Raw genomic sequence first — 21498 nt, 5'->3', positions numbered from 1 at the left:
TAGTTCTTATAATTATGTTTCTGGTTGTATTTCACCCAGCAGATGTCCCTTGTCCAGGGCATATATCTATAAGAAGCAAATTAGTCCTTTTGCTTTCATTGCTACATGCTTTGAAGAAAGGGCTTTGTAGCTACCAGCAGAAGGCAGAGCTAAATCTGTGATTCAAATAATGCCAAAGGCACTTCTGCTTAGATAATTGTATGAAGCCAGGTGGGATTAATTAAGGACATCATATACTCATGGCTCAAGTGCCAGCTTTGGTTCCATTCCCATGGCTCCCTGGCGCCACTGTTAATCTCAGAATTTGAGTCACTGGTGGTAGAGTCCAGACTCACCACCACCATCAGGGAACTTTGAGGAGGGTTTTAAGACACCATGGTCCATGCATCTCCCTTTCTCTGTTGTTCACATTTGCAAGGAGTTGCTCTGGTAGGAGGAACAGCGCAGGGGGAAACCTTGTGCCAAGGACAAGTGATTGTGAAAGGGCCAAGTCTTCACCTCAGGATGAGGTGAAGGCTGCTGCCACCACCAGCTCTCAGGCTTGGGGATTTTCTTTTCAGAGAGAGAGGGCAGAGAGTGCATGTGAGCACCTGAGGAGAGGAGGAGCAGAGAGAAAGAGGGACAGAGAATCCCAGGCAGGCTCCTTGCTCTCAGTACAAAGCCCAATGTAGGGCTCAAACTCATGAACCATGAGATTATGACCTGAGCTGAGATTGGGGGTCAGATACTTAACTGACTGAGCCACCCAGGCACCCCTAAGGCTTTGGGAGTTTTATCTAGCTTCTCCTCCTGATCCAGCTCTAGTCCTGGAGAGTTAGGACCTGGATGGAATGGGCTAAGGCCTAACCAAGGATTTGGGGCAATTTGTGTTATGTTAAAGGCAGAGTTGACCTGGGATGTGAAGAAATGTCTGAATCCTGCAGTCCCAGAGGGTAGGTGGAGAGCAAGAACTCTCATATCAAAGGTTGGCAACAGAGAACGGGAAAGATGGAGTAAGCAAGGCAGACCCTGGAGAGCCCTTCTGAGGCACTGATGAAATGATCCTTCAGTTCCTTTTAGCCTAAAATGTGACTGATGGAAAAACAATTTGCCTTTTCCTTTAGGGTTTCCTTGCCTATACCTCCTTCCATCTGAACTTGTCAAGCTATATGAGGGCTTAGAGACCCTGGAAAAGGAGTTGTCTTTTCTGCCTCACCATCACCAGGTAATAGTTTGATGCACTTGTTTAAGGAGTGTTCCTAATACTGAGGTCTAGATATCAAGCTTTAGGAGTAGAAAACTTCTTTGGAAATATCATACCATGTTTGTATATTAAAAGATTATTTCTAAAGACAAGTACCTGTGTATTAGTTCATGGGTGCAGTCAGAATAATTGGTCAATAAGTAGGAAGGAGTTAACTCAAGGAGTGACCCAGTTTTCCCCTGACTACCAGGGAATGCTCCACGTGGGTTGGATGAAGAAGGCAGGTAATCCTGTCTAATCTCCTGGACAAAATGATTCTGGACCTCCCAGTAGATACACTAATGATATGTACTTGCAGGAGGATCTTTTCTATGGACTACTCTTCACAGGATGTCCTTGAAAATTGACCTGAAAGCTCAGGTATAAAACAGAGATGTTTCCTGTCTCACATTTGGTCTTTCATCCATTTTGAATTTCTTTTTGTGTATGGTGCAAGAAAGTGGTCTAGTTTCATTTTTCTACATGTTGCTGTCCTGTTCTCCCAGCACCATTTGCTAAAGAGACTGTCTTTTTTTCCATTGGATACTCTTTCCTGCTTTGTCAAAGATTAGTTGGCCATATATTTGTGAGTCCAATTCTGGGTTCTCTATTCTATTCCATTGGTCTATGTATCTGTTTTTGTGCTAATAACATACTGTCTTGATGATTATAGCTTTGTAGTAGAGGTTAAAGTCTGGGATTGTGATGCCTCCCACTTTGGTTTTCTTCTTCAGTGTTACTTTGGCTATTCGGGGTCTTGTGTGTTTCCATACAAATTTTAGGATTGTTTGTTCTAGCTTTGAGAAGAATGCTGGTAAATTTTGATTGGGATTGAATTGAATGTGTAGATTTTTTTGGGTAGTATTGACATTGTTTTTACCATTTAATTTAATTTATTTATTTAATTTATATCCACATTAGTTAGCATATAATGCAACAACAATTTCAGGAATATATTTCTTAATGCCCCTTACCCATTGAGCCCATCCTCCCTCCCACAACCCCTCCAGTAACCCTCTGTTTATTCTCCATATTTAAGAGTCTCTTATATTTTGTCCCCCTCCCTGGTTTTATATTATTTTTGCTTCCCTTCCCTTATGTTCATTTGTTTTGTATCTTAAAGTCCTCATCTGAGTGAAGTCATATATTTGTCTTTGTCTGACTAATTTTGCTTAGCACTATACCCTGTAGTTCCATCCACGTAGTTGCAAATGACAAGATTTCATTCTTTTTGATTGCTGAGTAATACTGCAGTGTGTGTGTGTGTGTGTGTGTGTGTGTGTGTGTGCGCACATCTTTATCCGTTCATCCATCGATGGACTCTTGGGCTCTTTCCATAATTTGGCTATTGTTGATAGTGTTGCTATAAACCTTGGGGTGCATGTGCCCCTTCAAAACAGCATACGTGTATCCCTTGGATAGATACTTAGTAGTGCAATTGCTGAGCTGTAGGGTAGTTCTATTTTTAATTTTTTGAGGAATACTGTTTTCCAGACTGGCTGCACCAGTTTGCATTCCCACCAACAATACAAAAGAGATCCTCTTTCTCCGCATCCTCGCCAGCATCTGTTGTTGTTGCCTGAGTTATTAATGTTAGCCATTTTGACAGGTGTGAGGTAGTATATCATTGTGGTTTTGATTTGTATTTCCCTGATGATGAGTGATGTTGAGCATTTTTTCATGTGTTGGTTGGCCATCTGGATGTTGTCTTTTGAGAAGTGTCTATTCATGTCTTTTGCCCATTTCTTCACTGGATTTGTTTTTTGGTGTTGAGTTTGATAAGTTCTTTATAGATTTTGGATACTAACCCTTTATCTGATATGTCATTTGCAAATATCTTCTCCCATTCCATTGGTTGCCTTTTGGTTTTGCTGACTGTTTCCTTTGCTGTGCAGAAACTTTATTTTGATGAGGTCCCAGTAGTTCATTTTTGCTTTTGTTTCACTTGCCTCCGGAGATATGTTAAGAAGTTGCTGCAGCCAAGATCAGAAAGGTTTTTGCCTGCTTACTCCTCGAGGATTTTTTTTTTTTTTATTATATGAAATTTATTGTCAAATTGGTTTCCATACAACACCCAGTGCTCATCCCAAAAGGTGCCCTCCTCAATACCCATCACCCACCCTCTCCTCCCTCCCACCCCCCATCAACCCTCAGCCTGCCCTCAGTTTTTAACAGTCTCCCATGCTTTGGCTCTCTCCCACTCTAACCTCTTTTTTTTTTTTTCTTTTTTTTCCTCCCCCTCCCCCATGGGTTGCTGCCAAGTTTCTCAGGATCCACATAAGAGTGAAACCATATGGTATCTGTCTTTCTCTGTACGGCTTATTTCACTTAGCATCACACTCTCCAGTTCCATCCACGTTGCTACAAAAGGCCATATTTCATTTTTTCTCATTGCCACGTAGTATTCCATTGTGTATATTAACCACAATTTCTTTATCCATTCATCAGTTGATGGACATTTAGGCTCTTTCCATAATTTGGCTATTGTTGAGAGTGCCGCTATGAACATTGGGGTACAAGTGCCCCTATGCATCAGTACTCCTGTATCCCTTGGATAAATTCCTAGCAGTGCTATTGCTGGGTCATAGGGTCGGTCTATTTTTAATTTTCTGAGGAACCTCCACACTGCTTTCCAGAGCGGCTGCACCAATTTGCATTCCCACCAACAGTGCAAGAGGGTTCCCGTTTCTCCACATCCTCTCCAGCATCTAGAGTCTCCTGATTTGTTCATTTTGGCCACTCTGACTGGCGTGAGGTGATACCTGAGTGTGGTTTTGATTTGTATTTCCCTGATAAGGAGCGACGCTGAACATCTTTTCATGTGCCTGTTGGCCATCCAGATGTCTTCTTTAGAGAAGTGTCTATTCATGTTTTCTGCCCATTTCTTCACTGGGTTATTTGTTTTTCGGGTGTGGAGTTTGGTGAGCTCTTTATAGATTTTGGATACTAGCCCTTTGTCCGATATGTCATTTGCAAATATCTTTTCCCATTCCGTTGGTTGCCTTTTAGTTTTGTTGGTTGTTTCCTTTGCTGTGCAGAAGCTTTTTATCTTCATAAGGTCCCAGCAATTCACTTTTGCTTTTAATTCCCTTGCCTTTGGGGATGTGTCGAGTAAGAGATTGCTACGGCTGAGGTCAGAGAGGTCTTTTCCTGCTTTCTCCTCTAAGGTTTTGATGGTTTCCTGTCTCACATTCAGGTCCTTTATCCATTTTGAGTTTATTTTTGTGAATGGTGTGAGAAAGTGGTCTAGTTTCAACCTTCTGCATGTTGCTGTCCAGTTCTCCCAGCACCGTTTGTTAAAGAGGCTGTCTTTTTTCCATTGGATGTTCTTTCCTGCTTTGTCAAAGATGAGTTGGCCATACGTTTGTGGGTCTAGTTCTGGGGTTTCTATTCTATTCCATTGGTCTATGTGTCTGTTTTTGTGCCAACTCCTCGAGGATTTTGATGGCTTCGTGTCTTACATTAGGTCTCTCATGAATTTTGAGTTTCTTTTTGTGTATGGTGTAAGAAAGTGGTCCAGGTTCATTTTTTTGCCTGTCATTGTCCAGTTTTCCCAGCACCATTTGCTGAAGAGACTGTTTTTATTCCATTGGATATTCTTTCCTGCTTTGTCAAAGATTAGTTGGCCACATGTTTCTGGGTCCAATTCTGGGTTCTATTCTGTTCCATTGACGCGAGTGTCTGTTTTTATGGCAGTACCATACTGTCTTGATGATTACAACTTTGTAATACAGCTTGAAGTCTGGGATTGTGATGCATCCTGCTTTGGTTTTCTTTTTCGAGATTGCTTTGGCTAGTCAGGGTCTTTTCTGGTTCCATACAAATTTTAAGATTGTTTGTTTTAGCTCTGTAAAGAATCGTGGTGTTATTTTGATAGGTATTGCATTGAATATGTAGATTGCTTTGGGTAGTAGTGACATTTTAACAATATTTGTTCTTCCTATCCAGGAACATGGAATATTTTTCCATTTTTTTGTGCCTTCTTCAATTTCTTTCATAAGCTTTCTGTAGTTTTCAGTGCATAGATTTTTCACCTCTTTGTTTAGATTTATTCCTAGGTATTTTATGGTTTTTGGTGCTATTATAAATGGGATCAATTCCTTGATTTCTCTTTCTGTTGCTTCATTGATGGTGTATAGGAATACAACCGATTTCTGTGCATTGATTTTATATCTTGCAACTTTGCTAAACTCATGGATCAATTCTAGCAGCTTTTTTGGTAGAATCTTTTGGGTTTTCCATGTAAAGTATCATGTCATCTCAAAGAGGGAAAGTTTGAGCTCCTCCTGGCTGATTTGGGTGCCCTTTGTTTCTTTGTGTTGTCTGATTGCTGAGGCTAAGCAATACTATTTTGAGTAACAGTGGTGAGAATGGACATCTCTGTCATGTTCCTGACCTTAGGGGGAAGGCTTTCAGTTTTTCCCCATTGAGGATGATATTAGCTGTGGGTTTTTCATATATGGCTTTTATGATCTCAAGATATGATATTTCTATTCCTACTTTCTTGAGGGTTTTTATCAAGAAAGGATGCTGTATTTTGTCAAATGCTTGTTTCTGCATCTATTGAGAGGATCATGTGGTTCTTGTCCTTTCTTTTATTGATGTGTTGAATCATATTGATTGTTTTGTGGATATTGAACCAGCCCTGCATCCCAGGTATAAATCCCACTTGGTTGTGGTGAATAATTTTTTTTAATGTATTGTTGGATCTGGTTGGCTAATATCTTATTGAAGATTTTTCCATCCATGTTCATCTTTTATTAGTCTTTTATTAGAAATTAGTCTTTTATTCTCCTTTTCAGTGGGGTCTTTGTCTGGTTTTGGAATCAAGGTGATGCTGGCTTTGTAGAATGAGTTTGGAAGTTTTCCTTCCATTTCTATTTTTTGGAACAGCTTCAAAAGAATATGTGTTAACTCTTCCTTAAATATTTCGTAGAATTCCCCTGGAAAGCCATCTGGCCCTGGATTCTGTTTTTTTGGGAGATTTTTGATTACTAATTCAATTTCTTTACTGGTGATGGATCTGTTCAAATTTTCTATTTCTTCCTGTTTCAATTTTGGTAGTTTATATGTTTCTAGGAATGTGTCCATTTCTTCCAGATTGCCCATTTTATTGGCATATAATTGCTCATAATATTCTCTTATTATTGTTTTCATTTCTGCTGTGTTGGTTGTGATCTCTCCTGTTTCATTATTGATTTTATTTATTTGGGTCCTTTCCTTTTTCTTTTTGATCAAATTGGCTAGGGGCTTATCAATTTTGTTAATTTGTTCAAAGAACCAGCTTCTGGTTTCATTGATCTGTTCTACTGTGAGTTTTTTTTTTTTTTTTTTTTTTTTTTTGGTTTTGATAGCATTAATTTCTGCTCTAATCTTTATTATTTCCTATCTTCTGCTGGTTTTGGGTTTTATTTGCTATTCTTTTTCCAGCTCTTTAAGGTGTAAGATTAGGTTGTGTATTTGAGACCTTTCTTTCTTTTTTAGGAAGGCCCAGATTGCTACATACTTTTCCTCTTATGACTGCCTTTGCTGCATCCCAGAGGTTTTGGGCTGTGGTGTTATCATTTTCATTGGCTTCCATGTACTTTTTAATTTCCTCTTTAACTTCTTAGTTAACCCATCCATTCTTCAGTAGGTTGTTCTTTAGCCTCCAAGTATTTGTTACCTTTCCACATTTTTCTTGTGGTTGATTTCGAGTTTCATAGTGTTGTGGTCTGAAAATATGCACAGTATGTTCTCAATCTTTTTGTACTTGTTGAGGGCTGATTTGTGTCCCAGTATGTGATCTATTCTGAAGAACATTACATGTGCACTGGAGAAGAATGTATAATCCACTGCTTTAGGATGAAATGTTCTGAATATATCTGTTAAGTCCATGTGGTCCAGTGTGTCATTCAAAGCCATTATTTCATTGCTGATTTTCTGCTTAGATGATCTGTCCATTGCTGTAAGTGGGGTGTTGAAGTCCCCTACTCTTACGGTAATATATCAATGAATTTCCTTATGTTTGTGATTAATTAACATATATATTTGGGTGCTTTCACATTTGGAGCATAAATATTTATAATTGTTAGGTCTTCTTGATGGATAGACCCCTTAATTATGATATAATGCCCTTCTTCATCTCTTATCACAGTCTTTATTTTAAAGTGTAGATTGTCTGATATAAGTATGGCTACTTGGGCTTTCTTTTGTCAACCATTAGAATGATAGATGGTTCTCTATCCCTTTACTTTCAACCTGAAGGTGTCTTTAGGTCTAAAGTGGGTCTCTTGTAAACAGCATATAGATGGATCTTATTTTCATTCTGTTACTCTTTGTCTTTTGATTGGATTGTTTAGTCCATTGACATTTAGAGTGAGTACTGAAAGATATGTATTTATTGCCATTATATTGCCTGTAGAGTTGGAGTTTCTGGTGGTGTTCTCTGCTTCTTTGTAGTCTTTGCTGATTTTTTTTTAGTCTTTTCTCCCCTCAGAGAGCCCCCCTTAAAATTTGTTACAAGGCTGGTTTAGTGGTCATGAACTCCTTTAATTTTTGTTTGTCTGGGAAACTTTTAATCTCTCCTTCTGTTTTGAAGGACAGCCTTGCTGGATAAAGAATTCTTGGCTACATATTTTTCCAATTCAGCACATTGAATATATCCTGCTACTCCTTTCTGGTCTGCCAAGTTTCTGTGGAAAGGTTTGTTGCAAACCTGATCTATCTTCTCTTGTAGGTTAAGGACTTTTTTTCCCTTGCTGCTTTCATGATTCTTTTCTTGCCTGAGTATTTTGTGAATTTGACTATGGTATGCCTTGTTGATGGTCGGTTTTTGTTGAATCTAATGGGAGTCCTGTGTGCCTCCTGGATTTTGACCTCTGTGTCTTCCCTAGGTTAAGAAAGTTTTCAGCTATGATTTGCTCACATGATTTGCTTCTACCCCTTTTTCTCTATCTTGATCTTCTGTGACCCCTATGATTCTGATGTTGTTCCTTTTTAATGAGTCACTGATTTCTCTAATTCTTAAATTGTGCTCTTTTGCCTTAGTCTCTCTCTTTTTTCTGTTTCATTATTGTTCATAAGTTTGTCCTCTATATAGCTGATTCGCTGCTGTGCCTCATCCATGCTTGCCGACATCGCATCCGTTTGAGACTGCAGCTCAGTTATAGCATTTCATCCTGACTAGCTTTTACTTCTTTTATCTCTGCAGAAAGGGATTCAAATCTATTTTTGACCCTAGCTAGTATTTTTATTATCGTGATTCTAATTTTGGTTCAGACATCTTGCTTATATCTGTCTTGATTAAGTCACTGGCTGTCGTCGCTTTCTGCTCTTTCTTTTGGAGTGCATTCCTTTGTTTTGTCATTTTGAAGGAAGAAAAGGAATTAAGGTAAAAAAATTTGAGAATTTCAAATTTGAGAAATTTGAAAATTTGAAAAAATGAATACAATGAAATAGAATAAAATGAAATGATGGAAGTAACATAGAATTTGAAAACTTTACAAAGAAGTAAAAAATATAGTAGAAAAAAAATAAAAATATTTTTAATAAAACTTGAAAATAAAAATAAATTTTTTCTCTTTCTGTATTCAAGAAAAAGAAAAGAAACAAAAAAGAAAAGAAAATTGAATAGATGGACCAGCCAACAGACTGAAATACAATTAAAATTACATCATTTTCTCCTAGAAGTCGAACTGTGAAGCACTTTATAGTCCATAAACTAATTAGGTGGAGAGACTTGTGGGTTCCTGAAGAGCAAGGTTAGCCAAGTTGGGCTGTGCTTAGTGTAATGGCTCCATTCTCCACTAGATGCTGCTGCTTAGCTTAGTGGGGTGGATTGTTGTGGCCCTCTTAGGTGTGTATGCACATGAGCGGGAGGGGTGAATATGGCGTCACCCTGCTACCCAGTCTCTAGTATCAGAATTCTGTTCTCCCCAATCAGCAATTGTGCACCTGTCCTTTGTCTCCAGTTTGTGTCTACTCCCCGCTTTTACACTGTCTGTGACCAAGCTGTCAGGCTGCCAGGCGGCACCTCCCTCCTGAGTTTTATCACAGATGTGGCTGTGTTTCCTGACCTCTCACTTCTGAGGGACTGTGGATTTGACCTGTTCTGACCCTCTGTGGGCGGGTCTCAGTGAGCAGTGGCCAGGTGACGGCAGCACCCGGGAACATTTGCAGGACCGTTCTGCTGATGCTCAGAGACTGTGGCTGGGTGCCAGCTCACCCCAGAAAAAGTTCACACAATCGTGTAGCAGCAGCGTTTCAGGGATTGTGGCAAATCACAACACACATCTGGTGACAGGCTTCACCCATAACATCCTCACTCCAACACCGGTGGATGTGGCCACTGGCAAAGGTCCACCGTGGGGAAGCTATACAGCCTCTACCAAATGTCCTCCCAGCAAGGGAACCACCTCTCCCCGTGTAGCCCGAAGACCACCTGGACTTCACTCTGCTTCTGGGGATTTGCTCTTCCCACCAGAGCACCACCAGGTATTGATCTGCAGAGTTTCAGACTCTGTGCTCCTGCTGTTTAGAGAGTCTTAATGGAATTTAAACCCTCTCCTTTCTCCTTTCTCCCTTTTTAGTTCAGTCCCTGTGGCTGTTTCCACTTTTCCACTTTCTCTCCAGCTGCTTTTGCGGGGGGGGGGGGTGCTCTTCCCGTACTCTCCTCCCCCTCCCCCCCCTCAGTCTCTGTCCTCTCTCTGAAAGCAAAAACAGTTTCCTGCCCTCCGCAGCTTCTCTCTCCCCGAGTTCACCTTTCTGTGCTGCATACCTGCTGAGTTTTGTGGTTCTGGTTGTGTAGATTGTTGTTACTCCTCAAATCAGTTTTCTAGGTGTGCAGGATGGGTTAGTGTTGATTTGGCTGTATTTCATGGCTGTGAGACACACAAAAGAATTTCATGCTCTTCTGCCATCTTGGTTCCTACCCCCAGGTAGTATTGACATTTTAACAATATTTATTCTTCCAATCCATCAGCATGGAATATTTTTTCTTTTCTTTGTGTCTTCTTCAATTTCCTTCATAAGCTTTCTATAGTTTTTAGCATACAGATCTTTTACATCTTTGGTTAGGTTTATTCCTAGGTATTTTATGGTTTGTGGTGCAACTCTAAATGGGATCAGTTTCTTTATTGCTCTTTCTGTTGCTTCATTATTGGTGTATAAAAATGCAACCCATTTCTGTACATTGATTTTGTACCCTGTGACTTTGCTGAATTCATGTAGAGGAGAAAGCAGGCAATAACCTTTCACCTCAGCTGCAACAATTTCTTACTCGACATATCTCCAAAGGCAAGGGAATTAAAAGGAAAAATGTTCTGGCTTTGAGAAGAATGCTGGTGCAATTTTAATTGGGATTGAATTTGTCAATAAATTATATTTAAAAAATAAAAGCAAAAATGAACTATTGGGACCTCATCAAGATAAAAATCTTCTGAACTGCAAAGGAAACAATTAACAAAACTAAAAAGCAACTGATGGAATGGGAAAAGATATTTGCAAATGACATTTGGATAAAGGGCTAGTATCCAAACTATATAAAGAATTTACCAAACTCCACACCCAAAAAACAAATAATCCAGTGAAGAAATGGGCAGAAGACATGAATAGACACTTTTCCAAAGAACACATCCAGATGGCCAACAGACATGAAATGATGCTCAACATCACTCATCATCAGGGAAATACAAATCAGAGCCACACTGAGATACTACCTTACACCGGTAAGAGTGGCTAGAATGAACAAATCAAGAAACTATAGATGCTGATGAGGATGTGGAGAAATGGGAACCCTCTTGCACTGTTGGTGGGAATGCAAACTGGTGAAGCCACTGTGGAAAACTGTGTGGATGTTCCTCAAAAAATTAAAAATAGAACTATGCTATGACCCAGCAATAGCACTGCTAGGAATTTACCCAAGGGATACAGGAGTGCTGATGTATAGGGGCACATATACCCCAATGTTTATAGCAGTACTTTCAACAATAGCTCAAATATGGAAAGAGCCTAAATGCCCACCAACTGATGAATGGATAAAGAAGATGTGGTTTATATATACAATGGAACACTACTTGGCAATGAGAAAGAATAAAATCATGTCATTTGTAGCAACGTGAGTGGAACTGGAGGATGCTATGCTAAGTGAAATAAGTCAGTCAGAGAAAGACAGGTATCATATGTTTCTACTCATAGGTGGATCTTGAGAAACTTAACCAAAGACCATGGGGGAAGGGGAAACGAATAGTTAACAAATAGAGAGGGATAGAGGCAAACTTTAAGAGACTCTTAAATACAGAGAACAAACTGAGGGTTGATGGGGGTGGGGGAGAGGGAAAAGTGGGTGATGGGCATTGAGGAGGACACTTGTTGGGATGAGCACTGGGTGTCGTATGTAAGTCAATTTGACAATAAATTATATTTAAAAAAATAAAACATATTTCATAAATGAAATGCTCCCCTTACTGTGTGAGGGAACCCATAAATTCTCCACTGGAAACCTTATCTATTACCCTGGGTCTGAGAGCATGTGATCATCATGGGAGGGAAGGACCTGGTGGACCTCCCTCAATGTCCCAGACTTCTCTCTGCTTTGTCTGAGCCCTGGATTACTTGAATCTTTTACATCAGTACAAAACCTTAGTACTGTAAGCTTACTGGCTAAGAGCATAATTTGTGTGAATCTGATCCTTTGTATTAGTTCAGGCAATAATCAAATAGAGTTAACAATAGAGAAATAAAGAAAACAAAGAAAATGCTTCCAAGTGCATGTGTCTTTCTCTAAAAATAGACTTTCTATTCTTAGCTTTTTAATTTTTTTGGACAATTGTCCACATTTAATTTATGGGGAAGAATAAAAGAGGAAAGTTTGAAATCAGATTCTTTAAATATTCAATGAATTTTTTTCTGTTTTTCTATTGTAGTAAAATATATACAACGAAATTTACCATTTTAACCATTTTGAAGTGTGGCATTAAATACATTCACTCTGGCAATTCAGTGGCATTAAGTACATTCACACCATTGTTGAACCATCATTGGTTCAGAACTTTTTCTGAATTTTCAGAACTTTTTCATCATCCCAGACAGAAAGACTACCCATTAAATAATAACTCCCTGTTTCTCTTCCTCTAGCCCCTGGTAACATCTACTCTTCCTTTTGTTTCCATGAATTTGCCTATCCTAGGTATCTCACGTAAGTGGAATGATACAATATTTATCCCTTTGTGTCTGACTTATTTCTCTTAGCATAATGTTTGCAAGATTTATCCATGTTGTAGTAAGTATTAGAATTTCATTCCTTTTTAAGGGTTGATAATATTACACACACACACACACACACACACACACACACCACTTTGTTTATTCATTCATCTGTTGATGGACATTTGGGTTGTTTTCAATTGTGAAATAATGCTGCAATGAAAATTGGTGTACAGGTATCTGTTGAGTTCTTGTTTTCAATTCTGTGTATATACCCAGAAGTGAAATTCCTGATCAAATGGTACTTGTATATTTGACTTTTTAAGGAAACATCATACAGTTTTACACAATGGCTATGCTATTTTTACATTTTTTTACATTTTACATTTCCACTAGCAACGCAATGCACAAGGATTTCAGTATCTTCACATCCTTGCCAACACTTGTTCTTTCCTTCCTCCCTCCCTTCCTCTATTCCTTCCTTCCCTCCCTTCCTCCTTTCTTCCTTTCTCTTTCTTTTCTTCCTCTTTCTTTCTTTCTTTCTTTCGTTCGTTCGTTCTTTCTTTTTATCTTCCTTTTTTGGTGATTGACATCCTGATGGATATCTTAGCTACTTTTTAGTTGTTTTATTATTAAACAATAAGGTTAATATTAATTTACTGCTTCCTAGCTTGTCCCTATGAGCCGCTGGTTGCATCTTTCTAGCCAGTCTTGCCTCTGGAATAGCCTTATCCCTAAAAGCAAGACTGCCAAGACTGAGCTGCTTATCTCATTGGAGGTCTTTGTTGATATCATTCCCCTCTTGTCACCTCCAGCCAACTTTGGAAAATTGGTAAGTGAATAATAGAGAAGTCTGCAGGGCAATTTTGAACCACCAGCATAACTTCATTCGATAGAAATAGTAAAGGAACAAGAAATTCACACCAACTTTACAGGCTCTTTCTCTAGTGTGTCATCTTCAGCTCTGACTATCCTTGAAGGTGAAGAAGGATTGACATATCTTGACTCCCTGTTCTGATCTGTTCATTGTTCTGATCTTTTTGGTATGGTTTGCCTTCTAGCTGGCTGAACGGTATATGTGTTTAATAAAAGTGATTTTAATTAATCAATGTGATTATTTATATTTTGAATATAATATTCGGTAAGTTATCACCGAGGAACTTACATTGCTGATTGCTTAAGGCATCATTGTCTTAAAAGTGCATACATATTCTGAATATCACAGATTGTTTTTCGTTGTTGTTGTTAGTAAAAGTAACATATGCTCACTCTAGATCTTTCAGGCCTGCTTGCTTCTATTACTGATGAAGCCTAAACATTCAGACTACAGTTGGCATTACAGAGATGGAAGACAGGCTGGGGCCTGTTCTCCCTCCTGGGTTGTTGATAAAGCTGTCAGCCAGGTTGTGGGGGCAGAATTCTGGCAAGACTAGTGTTCAGGATTTCTTAAGCTTAGCCAACTGGCAATTGATATCATCCAGGGGATAAATCCAATCCTAACTCCCTACTACATCAAACACACACATATACAACATTCATTTAGATTCTTCTATCATTTACTGTGGGCTACAGTAATCTTTATAGTATCAATTAGAAGAAGCTGAATGTAATATGTTCTTTGCTTATTATCTTTTTTTAAATAGAAAAAATGCTGAAGGCCTTAGGTCTTTCTGGCACTTTATGGAAGTAGCCAGTTTTAGAAAATAAATCTAATGGTATTAGAAATAAAAATTTAAGGCAGCCTGGGTGGCTCAGTTGGTTAAGCCTACGACTTCAGCTCAGGTCATGATCTCGTGGTTTGTGAATTCAAGCCTACGTTGGGCTCTGTGCTGACAGCTCAGAGCCTGGAGCCTCCTTCGGATTCTGTGTCTCCATCTCTCTCTGACTCTCAATAATAAATAAACATTAAAAAAAATTTAAAAAAAGAAATAAAAATTTAGATTCTTCACTTGAGCAACTAAGATTTTGAGTTAAAGTCAAAGTTTCTAGAGATACTGGTGATTTTAAGAGACTCTACAGTGATTTGTCAGATACTGTTAGGTCCCCAGGATCTTGCTATTTATTCAGAGTGTGGCCGGGACCAGCAGTATAACCATCCCCTGGAGACTTGTTAGAAAGGAAAAAAATCTCAGATCCTTCTCCAGACCTGCAGGAAGAAGAAAATGCATTTTAACAAAGTCTGAGTGATTTGTAAGCACATTAAAATGAAAAACGTGCTTGTCCAGAAGAGTATTTCTATTTAAATTCAGAGGAAGATTCCCTTTAAATCGAGTCACAGATATCTAAAATATACAAGATGTCCCTTCTCTTCTTTTCTTGTAATTGAGTAAAAGAATGCCCTAAATGTGAATTTTAAATATGATGTAGCTGTTCATGGAATTTTGGCAGTATCTAATTGAAATACTATTTCCAAGGCCTTCTAAATTTCTCTATAATCTATATCAGTTGTAACCATGAAGTGGGTTTTCAGGGACTTTGTCCATTTCATAAAGGTTAGAGTGGCTTATAAACTGAAATACCTTTCTGGATTGTAACCTAATTTCTCTTCCTCCAGAGCCTTTGCAGAGAGACTGAGAGAAGTTATAAAATATATTGATAGGTTATTGCAACATCTGTTGTAACTAGCTTCATAAATACAAGGATTGCATTTATTTTGAAATTTTAGGTTTTATTATTTTTTAGATTTTATGTATAGATTGTGTTCATTCGCTCATGTATTTACAAGTAATGGCTGGAAGTTTTTATTTTTCTGAAAAATATTTTTTCATTTCAGAAGTGTTTTAGAATTCAGTACAAATAAAATTTGAGTAAAATAAAAACCTAGCAATTGAGGAAAAAATATTTTACTTCTGTATAAAATATATGTTTACCTCTATTACTACTCAATACTGTTTTATGTAGAATTGCTGTATGAACTGATCATACATGGAAACATTCCTAGGAAACAAGGTAGTTTGTAATATACTGCCTTTAAATTTTGAGAAATTACATTTCACAATAGTTGCCATTTTCTCCCTTAGGTACATGTACATGATTCATGATTCATTGCATATAATATGAAATTTGTTTCACTTTCATCCCACAGCTTCAGTAAATAACTCTGATATTAGAACAAAGGTTTAAGTCCATGTGTAAAGTCTGGCAATACTGGGGATTGCCTTTCTCGATTATTTTTCCCGCTAGAAGTGCCTGAGGATGTTGAGTTACTGAAACATCTTTACCACTTTGCCTTGGAAAGCATTTCACAGAATGCTTCGCAGAGGAATTGCCACATCTTAGGTGGAGTACATTAGCTCATGAGAGAACTAATAGTTCTCACAGAGTTGCTTCCATGTTTAACAAGAAGATGATGGTAAAATTGTTCTCTAACTCACTTCTTTTGTAGCCATCACCACACTTAGCAAAATTAAGACACTTCAGACTGTTTCATGTGCTAATAATACTGTATTGCAGTCCTGAACATGTACATACAAGTCTTTCCTGTTCTTAGAAATAGAGAAGAGGATATGAGGTCACTTGTGATAAACATTCTGGTCCCAGATTATTCATAGCAGTCATTCATTTGGCCACCATTATAGTTGTGTGTGGGTTTCTTGTTTTTAAGAAAATATTTATAGACATGAAATTGATACTGATTTCAAGAAACTTTCATTGTGTTGTGCAATATACAACTACAGCCTGATGTGACTGTAATTTTTTGTTTAGAAGAAGGTATGATTTTTTTTTAATGTTTATTTATTTTTGAGACAGGGAGAGACAGCATGAATGGGGGAGGGTCAGAGAGAGAGGGAGACACAGAATCTGAAACAGGCTCCGGGCTCTGAGCTGTCAGCACAGAGCCTGATGCAGGGCTCGAACTCACGGTCCGCGAGATCATGACCTGAGCCGAAGTCGGATGCTTAACCGACTGAGCCACCCAGGCGCCCCAAGAAGGTATGATTCTTAAACATTCCCAAGAGAGCATCGTGATTTTTTTTAGCTCTCAACCTTCCTAATTTCTCTCTCCTGGAAAAAGTTGGGCACCCAGACAAGCATAAACAAATTGCTCAGTTTCATACTGTTAGAGATGAACACAAATTAATGAGACTTCAGTTTGCATTGTTTTTAAACTGTTTAAAATTTTTACCATGTTCAAAGATCCTGGAAATACAGTTTTTTCTAACACGGTGGGGTTCAATGTGGAGAGTGTGAGGCAGTCCCAAATATGAGCAGCATGGAGAAAATTTGTATTGTAGCCCATACCTTGACACTGCTGGTATCATCTGATCTTATATTGATGAGGACAAAATATAATTAATACCTGTTGGGGCAAGAGTGAACTTATTGAACACAACTTCCTTGACTCTCCATGTTCCTGTGACTTTCTGGGGTGGAAAGTTATAAAGGCATCAAATATGGGCTATGTGCTCTCAAGTGCTCATCTGGAGCTCAAGGTTCATCTTTGGCATGTGAATATTGCCACCATGTCAAATTGTATGGTTCCAGTGAGTTTACTTTATTGTTCATTTCTCTGCAGAGGCCACAACATGAATGTGAAACACTTAGAGAACCAAGTGTTCTCTAAGCATTTTCTTGATTGTACTTTCAAAATGGTTTTCATAAGAAGATACACACATTTCTGATAGGAACTCCAGAAGTGGAAAAATAGTAGGTCTGGGAGTCAAACATGTAAAGACAGTCAGTAAGATATATTAGTATATCTTGTCCCTTTAGGAACACTGCCACTTTCCCCCTAAGTATGGCTCTTAGAGTTAAATTAGTTTAAAAATTGAATTTTGGGAAGGACTAAGTTGGCATTTGATTGTTAAGTATATATAATGAAGCAGGAAAGAAACACATTGCTTTATTTCATGGAATAACACCTGGGATGCTCATTTTCTGTCTTTCTGAGGCTAATAAAATTTTTCTAAAACAGCCTTCCAAATACCACTTTGAAAGCCAAGATTTTTTTTTTTGTTAGAAATCAAATGACTTCTTGTAATACTATTTTATGAAATCTGCTGATTATTTTACCATTTGGGGATAGAGATATAGTCTCAAGAGCTGTAGAAATTCAACTCTACTGAATTCAGATCATCACTTCTTATGCTGTGCTGCTGAAAACATATACTTTCAAATATATCTTCATTTTGTTTACTAAAATCAATGCACAATTATTCAGAAATTGATGGTCAGATGACTATCTGGTGTTTTGCCTGGATTTGGGTGTTTATATTTACCACTGATTGTTTTTGAGCCTCCATATTGTCCTCTCACCTCTTTATTCTCCCCTAAGATACTGTTAGTGGAAGGAGGAGAATATGCCAACACAACACTTGATATTATATTAATTAGCCCATCTAGGGTTTGATGGAGAACAGGATGAAAATACTAGATAAATTACACATTAAAGAGCGCTTCTTGGAGTGTGAGATGAAAAGTCATATATTAGCATTTATTAATAAAGAGATTTGGAACTTTTGCCAGATGAATATGATGAATGCCAATCTGGATTTTATTAATTTTGTTTGGGGTTTTATGATTGATTATGTGTGTAGATGTTCCCAATGAAAGTAAGAATTATAATATCTATTTTCTTCTTTATATTGTTGATTTCAGTTATGCTCTCTTTTAGACATCTTTTCATTAACTAAAATAATCATAATGGTAATAGTGAAAACTAATATTTATCACGTGTGTTAATTCTGGCCAGTAATGATCATATTTTCCATATGTAAATTAAGTAACAAACTTCAGATATTTCCAATAGTGGGGGGAAAATGGTAGTTACTATTATTGCCCTCTTTGAAGAGATAAAGACACTGAGGCAAAGATAGGTTTAGTAATTTTCCCAAGATTATGCAGCTAGTAAGGGGTATAGTCAGGATTTAAATCCAGAACCTGTTCCCTTCATCACTATGTTATATAGCCATTCTCATGGGCACAATACATGGTGTTTGTTACCCCTGGCTGCTGTGTGTATTGTCTGCTGGCATACTGTGGCTTCATAGCAGATATTGGCAGGGAGATGCTAATAAATAGAATCAATTTCCTGCATGATATTCTTGGAATAGGGGTGATGAAAAATCATCCACATCGGCACATGGTCATCTCAGATCCTCCTGTCCCTCACTCAGATGATTGGCTTATGCCAGGTGAGCCACAGGTAGGCTCTTTGTGGCTAATGGCATGTGTATGGATAATTCTGGTCCACACTGCCTTGGACAGTCTGCTAACGATAAACATGTGGAATCCATGACTCAGTTCCAGCCAGTCCTCCAGCTCTTACTGGGAAAAGTCCCAGGAGATAAAACAAAGATTTTGAAATAAAAATTTTGAAAGGAATGGATTTGGTTTTGTCATTAAGCTTTTTGCTTAAAGATTCACATTTCTTTTGCCCAAGCAGCATTCTTGGGTGGGTTCTTTGTGGTGTAAATGAATTTAGAATTTGTCAAATTAAGAATGATAACCTTTCATTTTAATAGAATATCATTCCCCCCAACCCCATCTCCTTTTTTGTCTAGACTAGCCCTTTTGAGTTCACTTCAGCAAGAAGTTAATGACCACGGTTCAATATAAGCAAAGCTTTGTGTTATGAAGTGTGAGGCACAATCCCTGTCCTCATTGCATGAGTAACCATACTACAGGACAGCCTATGATAGAGGATATAGTAAACATAAAAATGAAGCACCATAGTACATATATACAGGAGAGATTATATCTGACTTGGGAGTGGAGGACCAAAGCTTTAGGGAGAGGACAGAATTTGGAAACATTGAGGTGAAGAAGAAAGGTATTTTAAGTAGAGGAAACAGTGTAAGCAAAGGTGGAAATTGCAGCGCATGTTTAGGTAGTAGTAGGGATGAGGCTAGAGATGAGAAGGAGAAGGAGGAAGAGAGGAATGACATAGGGGTTTGAGACAGAAGATCTTCAATCTAAATAATAGAGGTCTTTATTATTATATAGAGTTTGGATTTTATTCTGTTGGCAACAGACACCATTGCAGGGGGTGAGCAAGGAATGGATTTTAGAAATCTGACTAACCCAACCCTCAAGCCTGGATTTTAGGAGTCTAACTCTGTGTGAAAGATGGTTCTATTGTGGAAGGTAAAGTCCAAGGGTAATGACTAGTTGAGAGGCTTTAAAGATAGTCCATGGGAGACAGATAATAAGGACCTGAAATCTGAAGTACAATGAGAATAGAAAAGAAGGCATCAACGGAGGTCAGCTGAATGTGTGCCATTGGCTGTGCTGGGGACTGAGAGGGTAAAGGAAGGAGAGTGGTCCATGTTTCCTGCCTCTGAGACTTCCAGTTCTGATGAGTGAGATTGTCCACTGCAACTGATTGAAATAGAAAGGAACAGGGACCAAGTTATTTTGTACTACACCCCCTGCCCAACTTTTCTTTGCAGTGGTTGGTCATAGGGGTCATGGGGGGAGAGATTATTTCTTGAAATATTTTCAGCTCTCTATATAATATTTTTTGAAGGAGTCATGTAGAAAAGCAGTCTTTAAAACCTTTATTATAAGAATAATAAAATTAGTAGGGTACACAATAGATGGAAGGATGCTTGGGGAATATTTGTTTTTCTTATAAAGACAAAAAAAACCAACATATTCAATTGTGTAATAAGTATAATAAATAGTACTGTGGGTGAACTTATAATATTTGACCTCCTTTATCTCCTTGGATCACCCAGAAGTTTCATTAATTTAATCTTGTCCATGAAAATAGTTTGGGCCTATTTTATTGAAGCAACTATGACTTTTTCTTGGTGCTTTCATATCTGTCCCCTGTCTAGATGGGAAGGACAGAGACATGCACATTTAAAGGCAAGGGTATTCCTTCATTCACTACCAAAGTTTTTCTGGTATTAGGGAAGATTCTAGCTCAGTTCTTTTTTATCTGTATGTTCAACTTTATGTTTATTCTAAAGAACTTAAAAATGCAGCTTTCCATTAACACAAACTTGGCCAATCATCTCATTACAGATTTGCTGGGGAAGGAAGTGCTGGTGAGTAGAAAGAGGTAGTTGAAAACAGGACAACGTTGTACTCTAAATTTATATTTCAGCTTTTTGCTTATAGGAATAATATTGAAGAAGGCAAAGCAAATGAACATTATTGAGAATTGAGCTTATTTTCACCTCATTGTCCTATAACCAAACTTGATGTATAGTCAGAAAACAATGTGTACAAGAAGCCCCTAAATATTTAACCTCTCTCTGACAAGTCTTCTCCAGTTTGTTGGCACAGATGAGTTGCCTTCCAATGAGGTAGGCAACTCATGTTTAATTCTTAGTTTCTTAAATGCTCCTCTCAAGATACTCAGCTTTACACATTTTTGTTCCTACTTAAGTTCGGGTACATTTGAATATTCATTTCATATCTTCCAAATCATATGTATACATTTCTTTCTTACCCAAGGAACTTATGAGTTAAGGCAAAATGACTTTTCTAGGCTTAAATAATTTCATGGTTGAAGGAAATAGACTGATGGTTTAAGTAAATCAGTAAAGCCTCTGTCCAACACAAGAAATATGAAATGTTAAGTATCTGAGAATTTTCACTTTTCAATTAGTGTTGCCATCATTAATTTATTTTTAAAATTATAAGTGGTGTACTCTGATTTTACAGAGCAGTCATTAGAAAATGGGCTACTGTTAGCAGTTTCTGGGTTTAATGTCTTTCGTCTAAGAGAGTGAATGATCTTTGAGTTCTGATTCTAAATTCCTAAGAGGGGACTCTTGTAGATCGTGTGTGGTACCAGGTGTCCAAAGATCTACTGAGCCATACCCCCTGGTATTTATGCCTATAAAAGTTTCTTACTACCTGTTGTAACAAATTGCTACAGATTTTGTGGCTTAAACAATACCAGTTTATTAGCTTGCAGTTCCGTTGGTCATAAGTCCAACGTAGGTTTCAGCAAGCTAAGATCAGTGTCATCAGGGCTGCATTCCTTTCTGGAAGCTCTAAAAGAAAATCCATTTTCTTGCCTTTTCTAGGCTCCTGAGCCCTTCCGTCACTTCATGTTAGCAGTGACGGGCCAAGTCCTTCTCACACTGCCATCTCTCTGGTTCTCTGGAGCTGGGCAAGTTTTTCCATTTTGAAGT

The sequence above is a fragment of the Leopardus geoffroyi genome, chromosome C2 (assembly GCF_018350155.1).
Source record: "Leopardus geoffroyi isolate Oge1 chromosome C2, O.geoffroyi_Oge1_pat1.0, whole genome shotgun sequence".
In the NCBI taxonomy this organism is placed as follows: domain Eukaryota; kingdom Metazoa; phylum Chordata; class Mammalia; order Carnivora; family Felidae; genus Leopardus; species Leopardus geoffroyi.
The sequence above is the reverse complement of the archived record's forward strand: the minus strand, read 5'-3'. Positions refer to the sequence as shown.